Here is a 16,788-nt window from a genome sequence, read left to right on the forward strand (position 1 = left end):
AAATTTGTAGACTGAAGTTCAGATATGTATGAAGTTATGTTTAGTATGGAGTATGGTACTTGTAAGTGTTAACATCAAGATGTATGTGTATTTAAAATATTCAGTTATGTTTAGTACTTGCAAGTCTTAACATTAGAATGTATATGTATTTGAAATATTCTGTGATAATTAGTATGGTACTTGTAAGTCATAACATCAGGACGCATGTGTATTTCAGTTATTCATTCATGTTTTGTTTGGTATTTGTAAGCCTTAGAATGAAGGTGTGTGTATATTTCAAATATTCATTATGTATTGTATGGTTAATGCAAGTCTTCACATAATGATGTATACTTCAAACATTTAGTCATGTTTTGTATGGTATTTGTAAGATCAAAATGTGTATTTCAAATATTCAGTCATGTTTAGTATGGTACTTGTAAGTCTTAGCATCAGGATGTATGTGTATTTAAAATATTCAGTCATGTTTTGTATGGTATTTGTAAGATCAAAATGTGTATTTCAGATATTCAGTCATATTTAGTAGGATACTTGTAAGTCTTAGTATCAGGATGTATGTGTATTTCAAATATTCAGTTATGTTTAGTATGGTACTTGTAAGTCTTAGCATCAGGATGTATGTGTATCTAAAATATTCAGTCATGTTTTGTATGGTACTTGTAAGTCTTTTGTTATAAAGTGCTTAGAGCTCCTAAAGGTTAGGTGCTATACAAAGTCCTTATTATTATTATATCTTCTGAGACAGGGCACATTATGTTGAGATTAGCTTTGCATCAAATGCAAAACTAGTCATGTGTAGTACATTCTTGTAAGTCTTTTCAGCATCAGACTCATAATTCATGTTTTGTGTGTTTAATACCTGACCAGCCCTGGTTGGCTGCCTCAGTTTCTAATTGGGAAAAATACTTAGCTCCAATTTCTTTAACATGATATGGCCAATAATGTTTTAAAAATGCTGTTAAAACCAACTAAATGTATTTCAAATATTGATTTTATTTGTATGAAAGAATGCAAATGTTCTGTATTCTTTGTTTCTATTTAATTACATTTTATGTTAGTTTTCAACCCAATACGTCTTTCAGATTTTCTGACAAAATAAATTGTTTGTGTAAAAGACATGGCATGTTTTATCAGTAGATATTTATGATATGCGAGCGTAGAATAGGTGATAGGAGCCATGTTTAATTTATTTGACGATTAATTTTTATGTCCCTACTCGACTATAGAAGGTTAAATAGTGTTTACCTTATGTCCATCCCTCTTTCCATCCATTCTTCCATAATTTTTTGGTTAATATGACCAGATGTAGACTATTGTAACCGCTTAGTTGTGTAGCATTTACGTCAGTTTCTTTTGCACTTTTGGGTGCAGGTTTATAGAACTTTGTCAGTGCTATTGAAGTGTATCATTCTTCATATCAAGCAATAAGGAGAAGAGGTGGTATTGTGCCAGTCACACACACCGGTCAACTCTCACAGATGGAGGAAAAAACTCCCAATTTTGGGGGTTGTTCTATGCCTACCTCTCAAATTTTATAATATCTCTCGATTTTTGCAGAATCTCCCGATTATTACATTATGTCTATCAATTTTCATTTCTCCTATATAAAAAATTCTACATATCCTACATAAATAGATATATCTTATGCAATCCACAGAAGCCATGTTCTGTTTTATCACCTGTGAATATTTTTATGATGTAATAATTACTATCACACTACAAAGCAAGTTTTCTTCAGCAAAAGAATGTTAGGTTTAAACGTTATTCACATCAATTTATGATTTTTAAAACCTAGAACAATACTAAAATCAGAAAATAAACCACAAGAAAAACATAAACCACAACAATAAAATTGTCAGCAAATAATTTCAATTTGAAGAAATGATTACTGTGAATGCTGTAGCATCTCCATTCCCATCAATGAAACTTATACACGTGAACACCTGACATTGCTGTACTGTATAAACAAACGTTAATTACCAGCAATAAATTAAAAGAAAGAATCAAGAAACATACCATGCAGCTTATGTGCCCGCAAAAGTATTAATTCAGGGCTGTTCCAGTAAAACATATATCCCCCCCGGGGACAGCACTTCAAAAAAACTTCTGTAGGAGGATGTGTTTCGAACTATTTTGATTCTGACAGTGGAAGGTTGGTTAGGAAAATCACTTCTATTGTGGGTTGTTCTAACAAAATGAGAAATCACTGGTGGGGTTGTCAGAAAGAAGATAATAAAAAAAAAAAACGAATATATATTTAAAATCACATCTGCCTTCTCCCAGAGGTCTAACTTGAATAAAACATTGGGTCAGAAAATGATGCCAGTACAAGCGAGTGCACGTAATTTGTACAAATTTGCGTACTTTTAAAGCAGTGATACGCGTTCGGCAAATTATGTCAACGCCGCGGATATAAAAAAAAATGTGCTTTGCGCAGTATGCAATTTTTATTAAACTTTCAAATTTAACTTTAAAAGTGCATTTCGCGACGTAATTCGCGCTGCCGCAGCTGTCTCACATCGCTTGATGCGACATCCAGATATTTGGATACTTCGGTTCGACATGAATGGCTGTTAAACTAAATTTGATTCGTTCTTTGGCCCTGGAACAAGCATTTTAGTTTTACAAATGCGTGTTTCCAATAAGGGCCACACAGGAAACCAAAATGGTTGAATCACAACACGGTATATCTTCAGACGAAGTTTTTGTCGGCAAATACTGGCTGGTGATAGCTATGATGACAATGAATTTCATGTATATCGGTCTGTTGGACATTGGAAAAATGTCTCTGGAAATACCAGTGTGTGATTTTGAGCCTAAAATTGATGTTGAGTGCGTGTCCGATGTACGTGTTGGATGGACAATATACCGGTTACATTTGTTAAATATACCCATGTCTAAACAAGCAGACAATGGGAATGTTGGACTTAAAACCCTAATACAGCATTATGGAAGAGAAAAATCTGGCATAAGAGGCAGCAAAACACTGATTCAAGGAAGTGAATCTTTGGCAGGGTTCATGTTAGTGAAAACTGACAGAGGTCTCGGAAACGCTTATAATCACGCGTATTTGGACGCCAATTCTTTTTATTTAGGTGGGCGGTAAAATTCAAAGACTTGCCAGTCCTGCTTCAGTTACCTGTATAGTGGGAAAATGTGTTGATCAGTTAGCTGTGATGATATTTACAATGACAGAATTTAGTGGTTGAAAGCCCCCCCCCCCGGTCGTCACCATTATAAAAGTACATCAAAAGAACATGCTGCAATAGCTAAGCGGTGAGATCAAAGGCTTTGACTGACAGCTGGGTGGGAAAATATACTGATATTTACAGTGCTTGAATTAAGAGGCAGAAATACCCAGAGATGTACATGTGGTCATTTATAACAGTACATCAAATAAACAACTTTAGCTTTCATTCTTGTGTTCATTTCAGAGTGTAACAGAATAAGCAGTGCACGTGACCTCGGAATTATGACATGCTGAGGCATAGACTTCAATGAGTATTTTGGGGTTCAATGGCAAACTGACGAAGATTGTGAGATTCAGGAGAGGACTAAAAGTTGCTAGAACTGATAGTTTGAAAGGGACATTAGCCAAGTGTAAGAAAGTGTATGATGCCTAGCTTAGTGCTTTGAATAAGACCTTCTTTGGATCGAAAAAATTCAGACTCACTCTGATGGACAAGCAAGAGCTATGTCAGTGTTTTAAAGAATGTAGAAATTAAACTCTAAACCAAAATGGGAGCCATGGACTCTTAGTTTTAAAATCCTAACGAGACCTCTGGTTCAAAACTTTTCTTTCTGGGACAGAGATATCCATGAGAGAATACCCATGGGGCCATACATGTGAGATGTTGAAAATTGCACAATCATAAAGAACAGTAACTTGTTCAAGCTAGTTATGCATATGCGTTTCAGACAGCAGGCAATGAAAGGAGTTCACAGCACAGAATAATATTTGTACACCGAAGAGGAGGATCTTATTAAATTCAGGAACAATTAACAGATTTATGCTCGTAGGGAACATCAGAGAATCCCCATACAACATAATTAAGTTTGTGTAGATCTCAAGTTGGCAGAACCACTGTTCAACAAAACAAGAGAAAGACAAACTTTTGTATCATGCAGATGTATGACCAAATGATGTACATGCTCTCTATGTGCAAAAATTAAATGACATTAAACGTAAGAGACTGACTGATCTGTGTAAACTCAAAGCAAGATGGATAAAAATTTGTCCTGTTTGTGTTCGGTTCTTCCTATGTATATTTTGATCATGGTGGTATTTTCTGCAGACCTTTTGGCACTTAGTTCCAAGCCATCATTTGGTATTTGTATTGCAAAATGGATAACTAAAAATGTATATTATCTAGTACAATACATTTTTAAGCAGTATCATTAACTGATGATGAAATTGATGAAAGAATACTTGAAGTCCTTTACTACACTACTAATCTGTTCATCATGATTCTTTTTTTTTTACATCTCCTTTAGTCTTACTGGTACCAGTGCTTTTAATAAAATTGTAACTTCTATTTTCTTGCAATATAAATATTTGTAATGATGTGTTATTGGCAAAAGGTAAAATGTGCTTAGTGTTGTAAAATCTAAAACTATTAATTAGCAAGGGACTAAAGTAAAAAGTGGACAGAAATTACTGCCATATTACAATGCTGTTAGAAACAACAGAATAGTTGTAAAAGATGTATTTTGCACAAAGTTGTAGAACTAGCGCTCGTATTGTTACCACATATTCTACTTAAATAATTATATCGTTATTTCTGTATATTCCTATCAGTATTTTCCCAGTGGTAGTAATTTTCTGATCTGATGTTCATTTCTTGTGCAATTTTTACACATCAAGAATTCTCACCGTATCATTAAAAAACTATGTAATCTGCACCAAATTGAGTTGCTTGAGAAGAAATTAATTTTTTTAACCCCCAAAATCACTGAAGCTATGAGTTCTTGCATTAAAGTCTCACATTAAATAACATTTGAAGTAGCCACGATAGTAGTTTAGGATGCAACTGTACGAATTTCACCTTTGGTATATCCAAAACTTGAATGTGATGGAGGAACATTATGAGCTCGAAAATAAATCAATTTTAGAACCTGTTCATTGACTATGAATCAAGTATCCGAGTCCAACTGAATTGCTAGAAATTTTTGAATTCTTTTGACAACATCATAATTAGCTGTCAAATATGGAGTAAGCCTATAGTCTTTATGCCATCCCAACCAAGACCCCACCACAACCACGTGACCATGCCCAATGACATCACAGTAATAATCACTATACAACTAGAGATGACATCTCTTTGAGAATTTTGATTTCAGTAGAGCTGTAACAGAGTGGAACAGTAAGAAAGAGTGACAGATATTTGTGTTAGGGAGATATTTAACAATGGCTATTCCCACCACTTCCTCACTGGAGATCACACACACAAAAAACTTGGAGTACATCCTGAAATCCTGTTAGCATCCCTGCAGAGGAGATAACTTGACTATTCAATTTTATTTGTCTCTGGTTATCCGATGGTATTTCTGTTACTTGAACATTATCTTACAGTGTGTCCATTCAGCATGGTCGAAAAAGGCTTACAACCATTGAGAGTTGTTCAAGGACTCGCATCACTACAGATGTGAAAGAACGAGAACCATACTATAAATCAGTGAAGATAAAATAGAGTATATATGTGTTTGACTGTCCCTGATTGATTGATAATGAAAGTAAGTTTTAGTATAAGCAATCTTTTGAGAGCTTGTCTTACTTGTAACTGAAAAAAGTAAGGGACATTGTTTTATTAACATAATTTCCATCCCTTTACAGACCCGAGTTTGGACGACTCATTAGTGAAATCAGCAGCTGACTCTTTGGTGCAGTATTGAAAGCACACATTTCAAATTTGTATAGATCCAGAAAATGGTGGGGCTGTTATGTTTTTTTCTTCTCACAAAAGCTGTCGTCATAGATGTGTCTATACTGATATAAATTTGATCATGAGCACTCAAAATTTAAAGTTACTGAATTTTAATATCGTGGTGTTTGCACAAATTTACAGTGGGAACTGAATTAGTGCAGAGTCCTGAACTCTTGAGTTTTGTGCAGAAATATGGAATCCAAGCAGAATACATCAAGAAATGTAGAGGTTTTCAATCTTGGATTTAGTCTCCCCATTGTGTTTCACACTGATATGCATATTCACAGAACATTTGTATAGTAATTAGTAGGAAAAGTGAGAAATTTAGATATATATCATAAACAAGACAAACAGTATGTGGGGGGAGAAGATCATAAGAACAGGCTGGAATGGAGAAATATAAAAAAAACAATAATGAGTAGAAGTGTGCCTCTTTTTTATGTGTGCAACATTATTTTCTTGGCTTCAGTAAGAAATTTCATCAAAAGGAAGACAATAAAAGGTGTACAGTTAACTAAACCAATATGAATTGAGCTACTTAAAAGCTGTATCAAATTGATTTTATCCTTCTGGTCTGTTTCTGTCCATTCTGGTGATATGTCCACTGAATCAGTATGGTTGGAAAAAATACTTGGCAAATTTAAAAAATTAAAAAACTTTTGGCAGATTATGATTATACCCTACTTCTGCCTGAGAGAGTGTGAATAATTTTATTTCTTGGTTTGTTGATTGTGGTTGTTGCTCAATTCAAATTCATCATTGAAAAAACATTGATGCATTCTCATACATTGTTACAAATATTTATTACAGATGCATATCATCAGATATTGGTGAATATAGCTTGAATAAGTTATAATAGTTCTAGCTGGAACAATGAACATTGTTAAGACAAAATCTAAGTGAGCTAAATGTAAACCTTTCGGCAGTGTGTGATGCAGGATTGCTCAAGACTTTTCCATCTCGTATGCTCACCATGAAAAATCCATTTGCACCTACTGATGATGACTTTTAGGTAACTGTCAGAAAGGCATAATTGACGATATTCGACGATATTCTAAGGTCTGCAAAAATTACTTTAGTCAAAAGTTATAAACTCATACAGCTGTGGCAAAAATGACTGACTAGTACCTTTGCTGCTGTGGCCAAGGTTGATTAGTTGTTGATTCAGTGTGGTTTGATTTTGGGTTTTTTGGTGATTTTTTTTTACAATATATTAGGTGGAGGAAGAACCCCGAAAGACCACCAACCTAAATTGGTTGATCTGTGACACAAACTCACTCTGTGATATGTTTAAGTGATGTAAAAGCAAGCACCTTAGTACACTTGGGCACATGGAGCCTCTGTTGATTTGATGTTTATCTCCAACAGCTGTAGTCATTTAGACATGAGATCTCCGGGGTTTCAGTCGATCATTATGGCCTTTACACCATTTTCAGATGAAGAGAATCTATATATGGCAGCCAGTTTTACTGCTGAAGAAAATCCAAGTCCTTTTGAGACACCAAACACCACTTATGTAGAACCACTGACCTTCCACAAGTAACTGGTAACATTCTCATTTACATATTGGAGGCAAGTAATCACATGACAAGCATCTTGTACCACTGCCATGGAAGCCCCTCAGATCTGTATCACAAGACAAGCGTCTTATACCACACTGCCATGAAAGCCCCTCAGGCCATAGGTATAAGTCTCATATGAAAGACTAGAAGTGGGAGATAGAACCTGTGACAACTGGATTGAAAGTGCAGAATGTTACTGCTAGGCCATCAGTGATGATGATGCTGCTGTTGACAATACAGTTAACTGCAATGACATTGATTTTATGAGTGCTCTGGGAAAAACGATTCTTTGACTTTCATCCATTTTTTTAAATCTATGATATACAAATGTTTGACTTGCTATATTTTTTAATAACTTTATATTAGTCTTGCAACAAGGCGTAAAAATAAGACATCGGTAACTGAAAAAGATGTTCTTACAAGAAATTATGTAGTATAAAAGTAGACAAATATGCAACATCACTTCCACAGGCATCATTATTTTTTTTTTCTGACAAATCATATAAGTTTACCAAAACATTTATTGGAAAAAAATAATAACAATGAATCATAGAATCTGACCACACATTTAAAGCATCACAAGATTTAACTATTATTCCAATCAAAAGCAGCATGCCTGAGAACAAAGAAAAATAGCAAGACATATTGATCACTTTAGGAAACACAGAGTTTAGTAAGGATACAAATTCATGATTTCTGTATTAGAATAGAAATAATTATTATAAAATCTGTATTCATGGATGTTAAATTAGTAGGTATTAAGGGACTGATCAGTGACATCTTCAAATAATAAGTCACCATGAAAATCTGTGATTTCACAGTATCAGAAACATACTTGGCTGACAGAAAAACAAAGAAAAGGACAAAAGACTGATTATAATGAATGAGTACAAATAAAAATATGCAGTAGATATATGATGTATATGAATTCAGTAGATACCTCCAGCCAGCTGTCATTTAAATCACTTCTGTCCCCAACCCAATATTAAAATCGCTTCTACCGCCCACTAACCCATAGCCAGAAATTATGTTAAAAAATGTACTTCTGTAGGGGGCAGTGTTTCTCGATTAAAACACATCTGACGGTGGATCATAATTTTTTAAAATTGCTTCTGTTGTGGGTTGGTTGAATTAGAAAGTGCCTTCCCCCCGGGGGGTATATGTTTTACTGGAACAGCCCTCAGAATAAATATGTTATTTAGTAAACAATTGTTAAATGCCTTTTGAGTTCAGAATAAGGGCTGTACCATTTAAACATACATGGTACCCAGGATGTTCTTATTAAAATGATGAGAAAATTCTAAATTGTATCTATGGGTGAGTACCCCACTTTAAAAGTGCCTTCCCTGTGTGTCCTACATATGTTTTAATGGAACAGCCCTAACGAAATAAGGTGGGATGTAAAAAAAATATAAAAAAGCGTGGGAAAAAGAGTTGCCATGTTTGGTAGCTTGAGACAGCTTATTTAAGCTCCACTAGTTATGACAAAATAGGGTATTGTTTATTTGCCAATCGATTGCTGGTGCTTACATAATATACACTGTAGAACATGGTTTCTTTGAATTATGTTGGAGGGCCAGTCCTTTTTACAAGATAATTGAAATAATAGGGATTAACTGTTAATTAGTCACCATTGCTCTCTTGCTTATTTACTTTACTTAACACTTACCTTTCGCTACTGTGCAGTTTGTCCACAGCTGACCAGAATATGAAAAGACAGCACACCCTGGGGAAAAATAAGGCTGTCATGGAGAAATGGCGTGTTCTTTGAGAATTAAGATCAGTTAATATTTAGTGAAAATGAGGCTTAAAAATGGGGAAAAAACTCCCAATTTTAGGTCCCAATCTCCTTTTATTTTAAATTCAGTCTCCCTTTTTGCTTTGAAAATTTGACTTGGTCACATGTCGGATGTACCCACCTTGAGTAAACCTCCTGAATAGTGAACCTTAACTGGAGTGTGTGTCATGTCAGTGTCTGCTGACATTGGAGCACATTCTTGTCGAGTTTGTCAAACTCACCTATTTGAGATGGAAATATTTGATGTTAACTGCTTTAAGAAACTGTGATGATGACCAGCTGAGAAAATCTTAAGCTTTTTTAAGGAAATCTGGTTTATACAACAAATTTTTATGTTTTAACACTTTTATATGTATTACCTTTTATCTATTTTATATACATTTCACAGAATTTTAACATCTTTGCATTTTATTCATGATCTTACATCTTGCAAAGTGAAATTTCCTTGTACCAAAAGCAAGTAGTTGTTGTAGGGTTTAATGCCATTTTTCAGCACTTGATAGGTTATACATGGCGGCCAGTATTAATGGTGGAGAAAGAACCCAGGGAAAACCCCGGAAAGAACCACCGACCTACAAGAAGCTACTGGCAAGCTTTCTCACATACCCACATTGGCCGGACCCGAGACTCGAACCCATGCAGACAGAGATGAAATGGCAGTGATCCCTAATGGTGAGCGATTTAGACCACTCGGCCACTCGGGGCCCCCCAACATGTCACTCTTCACTTTACACATGCATTGAATGGATATCCTAAGTTGATGGAAATAAATACCAATTTTTTAAAATTCCAATCCACTTAGCAGTTCTGAAGATATGGCCAATCATTCTGCTCAATAGTATAAAGCTTTGAAAACTACCATAATGGATATAGTTGTGATGTCACTAATTCACATCCAGCTTGTCACTGTAACATCTCTACCAGTTCACTGTTCTACCATTGCAGCATTGGTCTTCCAGATTACTGTTCTGTCACTGCAACATTGGTCTTCCACTTCAGTGTTCTGTAACTGCATCAAAGGTCTACCAATTCACTGGTCTGTCATTGCAACATTAAACTTCCAATTTATTATGTCACTGCATCTTTGGTCATCCAGATCACTGTTCTGTCACTGCATCATGGGTCTTCCTGTTCACTTTCTGTCACTGTCATTGCAACATAGATCTACCACTTCACTGGTCTGTCGCTGCAACATTGGTCTTTCAGTTGTATGGGGGAAGCCCTAACACAACCCATGTGAGATTTTGACTCTGTCAATGGAATCTTTGGGTTGGGAAGCAAATCATAATAAAGTCTGCACCAAGAAAAATGTTCACCTTGAACCAAGACATGAGCAGTGTTTACACCCATGTGCTGCAACATTGATGTGATCCCGGAAGCTTAACAGCGTTATTGCATGGTGTCTTTTGAAATCACCAATGCACCTTGACTAGGACTTGAACTCATTAGCGAGAATACTTGACAGCCTCAGCAGTGATAGTAGCTGTGATATTGGGGCAGTTTTCTTTATCAGTGACTGCACATGCAATTGCAGCCCACCTGACCCACGAAAGAATTTTGATACGTAACTGCTCTGCCATTGCATGAAACTGCCCCCCCCCCAGTCAGACTTGTGTCCTAGTAAACCAGCTTTTCTTGTACCTCTGGGTAATCTTATTCTATGGTTTTGTAATTTTTACTTTGCCAATCACTTCAATCATTTTACATTGAATTAAAAAAATTTCCTCAACATTTTTCACATTCACATTGACAAGTCTTTGCTTGTACTCATGTACAGATTCATGTAGTCTGCATAGCTGATTACATGATTTGACCCCAAAGCTGCATCACAGGCATGGTCGAGTGCCAGTGCCAATATGTATGTATTTCACTATATGTGCTGTCTTTGTTGGGTAGACTGTGTGTCTCATAAATGACTGAAATATTTTCTTGTGCAATACAATAACTTTTCACTCTTCCTTGCCAAGTTTTCACTGTGCTTGCTCTAACATAATCCCTAACTCTGTTAATATTTTTAATGTGCTCCGAATAAATATTAGAAAAATCATGCTGTGCATTTTGAGCGCATGCAGTTTAATTTCTAAGTCAGCCACAGACTTAAATTCTTTCACAATACTGTATACATCAAACGTTAGTGATTTCAGTAACATTATATATACTTGCAGTGAATATTTAGTATTGTATTCTCACACAAAAGGATCTCCCCACCAGATTAGTGTTTCTTTGAGAACCAACCAAATGCTGCGATCTTAAGAGCAAGCACAATGCTGTCAGCTATTTACAGATTGAGCTGATTGATATAACTGCACCCTATTGGAGTTTTAGTCAGCTGGGGTTTCGTCACATGCTAGTTCATCTTGACAATGTTTTTACGCACAGAATCATATTTGTATGCATGGGGCATGCATTCTTGTGTGCAAAAAATGGTAAAAAAAGTAATGACCTAGATCAATAATCACCATCTTAATTTACTTCTACTTGTCTTCCAGCTGAACATAAATATTTTCACTGTATGGACCTATTTTAATGTCAAGTTTGCATCAAGTACCTATGCACAGATCAAAGTCGGCTTCCTTTGTGACATGTTCAGGACTGAAAACAAGTATCCAGTATACAAAAAACTAATCTATAATTGATATACGCTAGATGCTAAGTAATGTTGAACTTAACCACTTGTTAAGGGTATAAATGCATGAGGTGTTAATCTGCATCAAATATACTTGGGGTCTAGTAAATACAAAAGTTTTTCTCAGCACAGACAATTTTTTTCTGGTCAGAATATGAGGACAGGTGGGCTTCCTGAAACCTGACTTTATATAACTGAAAGGAGTGAAATGACTAGGTAACTCTACTGGTGTTAGACTAGAAGCTTATGAGATAGTCTATTGTTCTTCATCTGTTTGTTAGCACAAGTTTATTATTGCTACTCCTCCTAAACTTCATTGCCATGAAAATCTACACTAACATTCAACCAATGGTCTACTTCTTCCTCAATAGTCTAGTTCTTCCTCAATGGTCTAATTCTTCCTCAATGGTCTAGTTCTTCCTCAGTGGTCTAGTTCTTCCTCAATGGTCTAGTTCTTCCTCAATGGTCTAGTTCTTCCTCAATGGTATAGCTCTTCCTCAATGAAATTAATGCTGCGATCGTGAAAATCTTATTATTGCTCCACAACAAAGGGAAAATTCCATTGGGCAAAAAAATATTTTATAAGGATAATATGAACCTTTTTAGCAAGGAATGATTTCCTGTCTGGTGCATAAGTGGGTTTCAGAAACAGTTTCTCTTCCGAGGACAATGTACTTACATTATACACTTTGTTATACACTGACAATAGATGAACAAGCAAACAAAAAGAAGACAAAAATACATAATGTACTTTGGTTTAACTTATTTTCCTCAGGCTTATCTGGGAAATGATTTAAAGTTATATGTGATCTTTGACAAAAAATATATAATCTTTTTTGTAATATTAAAGATGACCATGTATGCTGCTTTGTTGTGATATACGAGTAGGAAAAGGAGGCAATACTATATATATATATATATATATATATATATATATATATATATATATATATATATATATATATATATATATATATATATATATATATATATATATATATATATATATATATATATATATATATGTATATATATATATATATATATATCCTTTAGTGCTGAATTTCATCACATTCGGCTGGATTCGTGCATCAAATTTTAAAAAAATAAAACCGGAAAAAAGAATTTTAGAGGGGGAAACAAATTGGGATACACATATTAAAATTTACTTGCATAAGAGTGAACTACTGAAAGCCTTAACATTTATACACAAATAAAGTCTGTTTTTGCATGTATAGTGTTGGAAATTGACTTTCTAGTCAAAAAAATTAATTTGGAAATAATAACTATTCCATCTGCAACATTTTTTGTTAATTAACTGTTAAAAAAATTTGACAGGAACTACACAGCATTAAGATGTCAACCATCTTATAGAAAGCGGGTCACATGTGTGAACGGTTTAATCAACAGAGATGTTGCCATTGTTGAGTCTACTGGACAGTATGTTACATTATGTACTAGGACCATTATATGATCGGTCTTTTCTTTCGGTCTACAATCTATATGATAGTAAGGTTGATGTAATGTTCATTTTTCTTCAATGCAATCACTAAAATCCTGAGACTTTTGATATTAAAAATTACGTCTTTGAGTGTACAGTGCAACCCAGCTATAACGCAAATTCAGATATAACGCGGTCATGGCATGGCTCCAGAACTTTTGTACATTCATTTGTACATGAAAAAATATATTTTGTTCAAAGTACATGAAATAGTGTATAAAAATGTATTAACATTATGGGGAAGAGATCGTGTATGAATTCAAAATTAAATATGATCGTGGCGTGGTTCCTGAAATTTTAAATACATCTATGTGTATTTTTCTCATACCAGGAAAGTAATGAGAAATAGTGTGTAAAACGTTTATTATCATTTTGGGGAAGAGTTCGCGTATGAATTTTAATATAATTTGATCGTGGCGTAGCTTCTGAAATTTAACAATATCACCAGGTTCTTGAAGTGTTACACCAAAATAAACATTATTGGAAATGTTACTTATTACTGGTCCATGAGTAAAGTCAGTAAGTCGTCTTTGTGATTGTCTTCAATTAATTGTATATACAATCGTTGCTCAAACAATAGCTAACATGTGTTTCTTCTTTAACTGCAGACACAACCAAGCAGCAGACAATGCAGTGGTTGATAAAAGATTCTTGCAGTTTAATAAACATTAAAAAAAAAGCCGCCAAGATGTTTGCTGGGCGTGGTGGTGCTATTAGACGCAATCAGTTGACCAGTAAATAATGTCCACTTTATTAGCTGGAAATTGAAAGGGTATGAAATTGTACATTCAACTGTAAATTGTTTAATAAAAATGACTTGTGACCATTGCAGGCCTACTGCACTTAGTTCTCAGGTTTTACATGTGTATGTGGTTTCCTTATGAACTCATTATTAATTTCCTATTTTTTTATAAAAAATATTTTACCATTATGGAAAAGCAAGTTCACAAATACAAGTCATTCTCTGCAATTTGCGCAGTGATTAGTACAGTAGTTTTCACATGTTTTTTCTCGATATTCACAAAATCTGAAGTAAAAGTTATATGCACGCTGAAAGCATGTGTTGATTGTTAGTTATTCTTGCTGTAGTCGTTCAAATGAATAGGCACTACTCCGGTGGCCTAGTGGTTAGAGCATCCGCCTTGGATGCGGGAAGTCGTGTGTTCGATCCCTGGCCAAGTCATACCAAAGACTAATAAAAATGGTATTAACAGCTGCCCCGCTTGGCACTCAGCATTAAGAGGTTAGTGTTAGGAATGGTGGGCCTGGTGCCAGGATAATATGACTGGGTGGGACATCATGCTACATGTCTGCAGCATGATGCCTCAGTGCAAGATATCACTATAAACTGTCACACTGCAGACATCGTAGCCATATGACTGAAAAATTGTTAAAGCTAAGTTAAAAATCCAAATCACACACACACACTCAAACAAATAGGCATACAAGCGTTAATTATTGGAAATTTGCAATGGATAAATGCGCATGGAAACGCATATGAGAAAAGTTTAGCAGTATGAAATTTGTTCATAGACACTGGAATGTAATGAACCGTACACATGCTTTGTCTTTCTCAACCTAATTTTGCTGTTAATTTTTCCCATTGAATTCAGACACATAATGATGTGTGATAAAATTATTGAATAGTTTAAATATGTATGCAATTTTGGCAATGGAATTACATATATTATGGATTATTTGCAAGCCCCGACGGTATGATATCAGACGGCAAGAAAATGGTGTTGACACTCTGTTCATGATGTATATTAGACATTGAATTTAGACACAATGATCTGGAAATTTTTTTTTAAATATTGTAAATATGTGTGCAATTTTTCAATGGAATTACATGCATTATAGATCTGCATGCCACGACGGCATGATAGTAAACGGTGTTGATACCCTATTCATCATACACATTAGACATGAATACACATATATGTGCCAATGAGTTGTTCTCTGAAAAAAGTAAAATACTATAAAACCCCGCATTAATGCGACCCCGATATTAACACAATCCAATTGTTTGGACCCCAATTATCGCGTTATAGCGGGGTTCCACTGTCAATATATTTGAGTGTATTTGATAAAAATACGCACACTGCCTCCTATACAGTATTAAAAAAAGGTAATGAAAACGCATCAAAAGATAGTGTTATTATTTATGTTGATTGATTTTTTGTAAGAAACTAAGTATATAGTTCAATTTCGTTTATTACTTGGAATAAAGAAGCAGTTGTTACTGACTTAGTTGGAGGAAAATATTATCTTGTATACATGAAGACAATATTTTTTGATGCAAACTACATTCAAAATAGTTTGAACTTAACTTCATTGAAAACATTTACTAAAATGAAGACTAATAACATACTAAATACAACTATTTAAATCCTCTTACCTTGATAAAGCCGCTCCTGCATCATACTCATCACCTTCAAATGCACGGGATTTGCAGAGGAATTAGAGTTATTTTAATTTAAAACTTTCCCTAATCTAAAAAGATAGTTTTAAGGTACACACAGTGTCTATGTTTAAATTAATTTTTTTATTTATCTTTAGAATTGTTACATTTATTTTAATCTTAAAACACATCTAGAGATTCCTGTTGCCTCACGGCCCAGAGAGCCTCAGATGATTAGTAGTGATTTTAAAGACCAAGATTTTAGTTCTTGCAGAGACATATCAATACATCTCCTATGGTACCATTTACAACAATCTGAGTACTGAATGGTATTATGGTCATATTCCAGTTTACACTTGCCACAGGGAAATTCAGCCATCTATCTTGATTCACTAATGAACATAGCCAACTGACCAAAGATTTGCAGAGTTTAAACAATTATACGAAGAAACATGCCATTGTCATCAATTCATATTCTGAAATAGCACATACATATGCCCCATTGGCAAAGTAAACATGCCAATACGACCATATTATCCGCCGCAATTGCATCTGGAGATGCCTTCATATCTGTACACTAAAAATGTGTATGGGAGAGGTGATTAGGGTAAAAATCGACCGGTACCAAAAAGGAAATAAGTTACTGAATGTGAGAAAGTTAAAAGAAGGCAAATACTAACTGTGAAAGAGAACATTTGAAGTAAAGTGAATCAATATCTCTGTTATAAATTTACAAAGACTATGGTTGAGCAGGCCAGCAGCAGAGGAGGGGAACAGACCACTTAAGGGAAGGGTCACCCTTGTTATACAAAAAAAATAGTGACCCTTCATAGAGGTCAAATACCATGTCTACGATTATTGTTTGTCCCCGACATAATTGTAGACGAGCCTCCTCTGCTGCTCAATCTTCATCTGAATCCTGGGAATCTTCATCTGAATCCTGGGATTTTGTTTTATGTTTCAAGTAATATTCAAG

The sequence above is a fragment of the Sinohyriopsis cumingii genome, unplaced genomic scaffold, assembly GCF_028554795.1.
Source record: "Sinohyriopsis cumingii isolate HCF-2022 unplaced genomic scaffold, ASM2855479v2 utg002842l, whole genome shotgun sequence".
NCBI lineage: Eukaryota > Metazoa > Mollusca > Bivalvia > Unionida > Unionidae > Sinohyriopsis > Sinohyriopsis cumingii.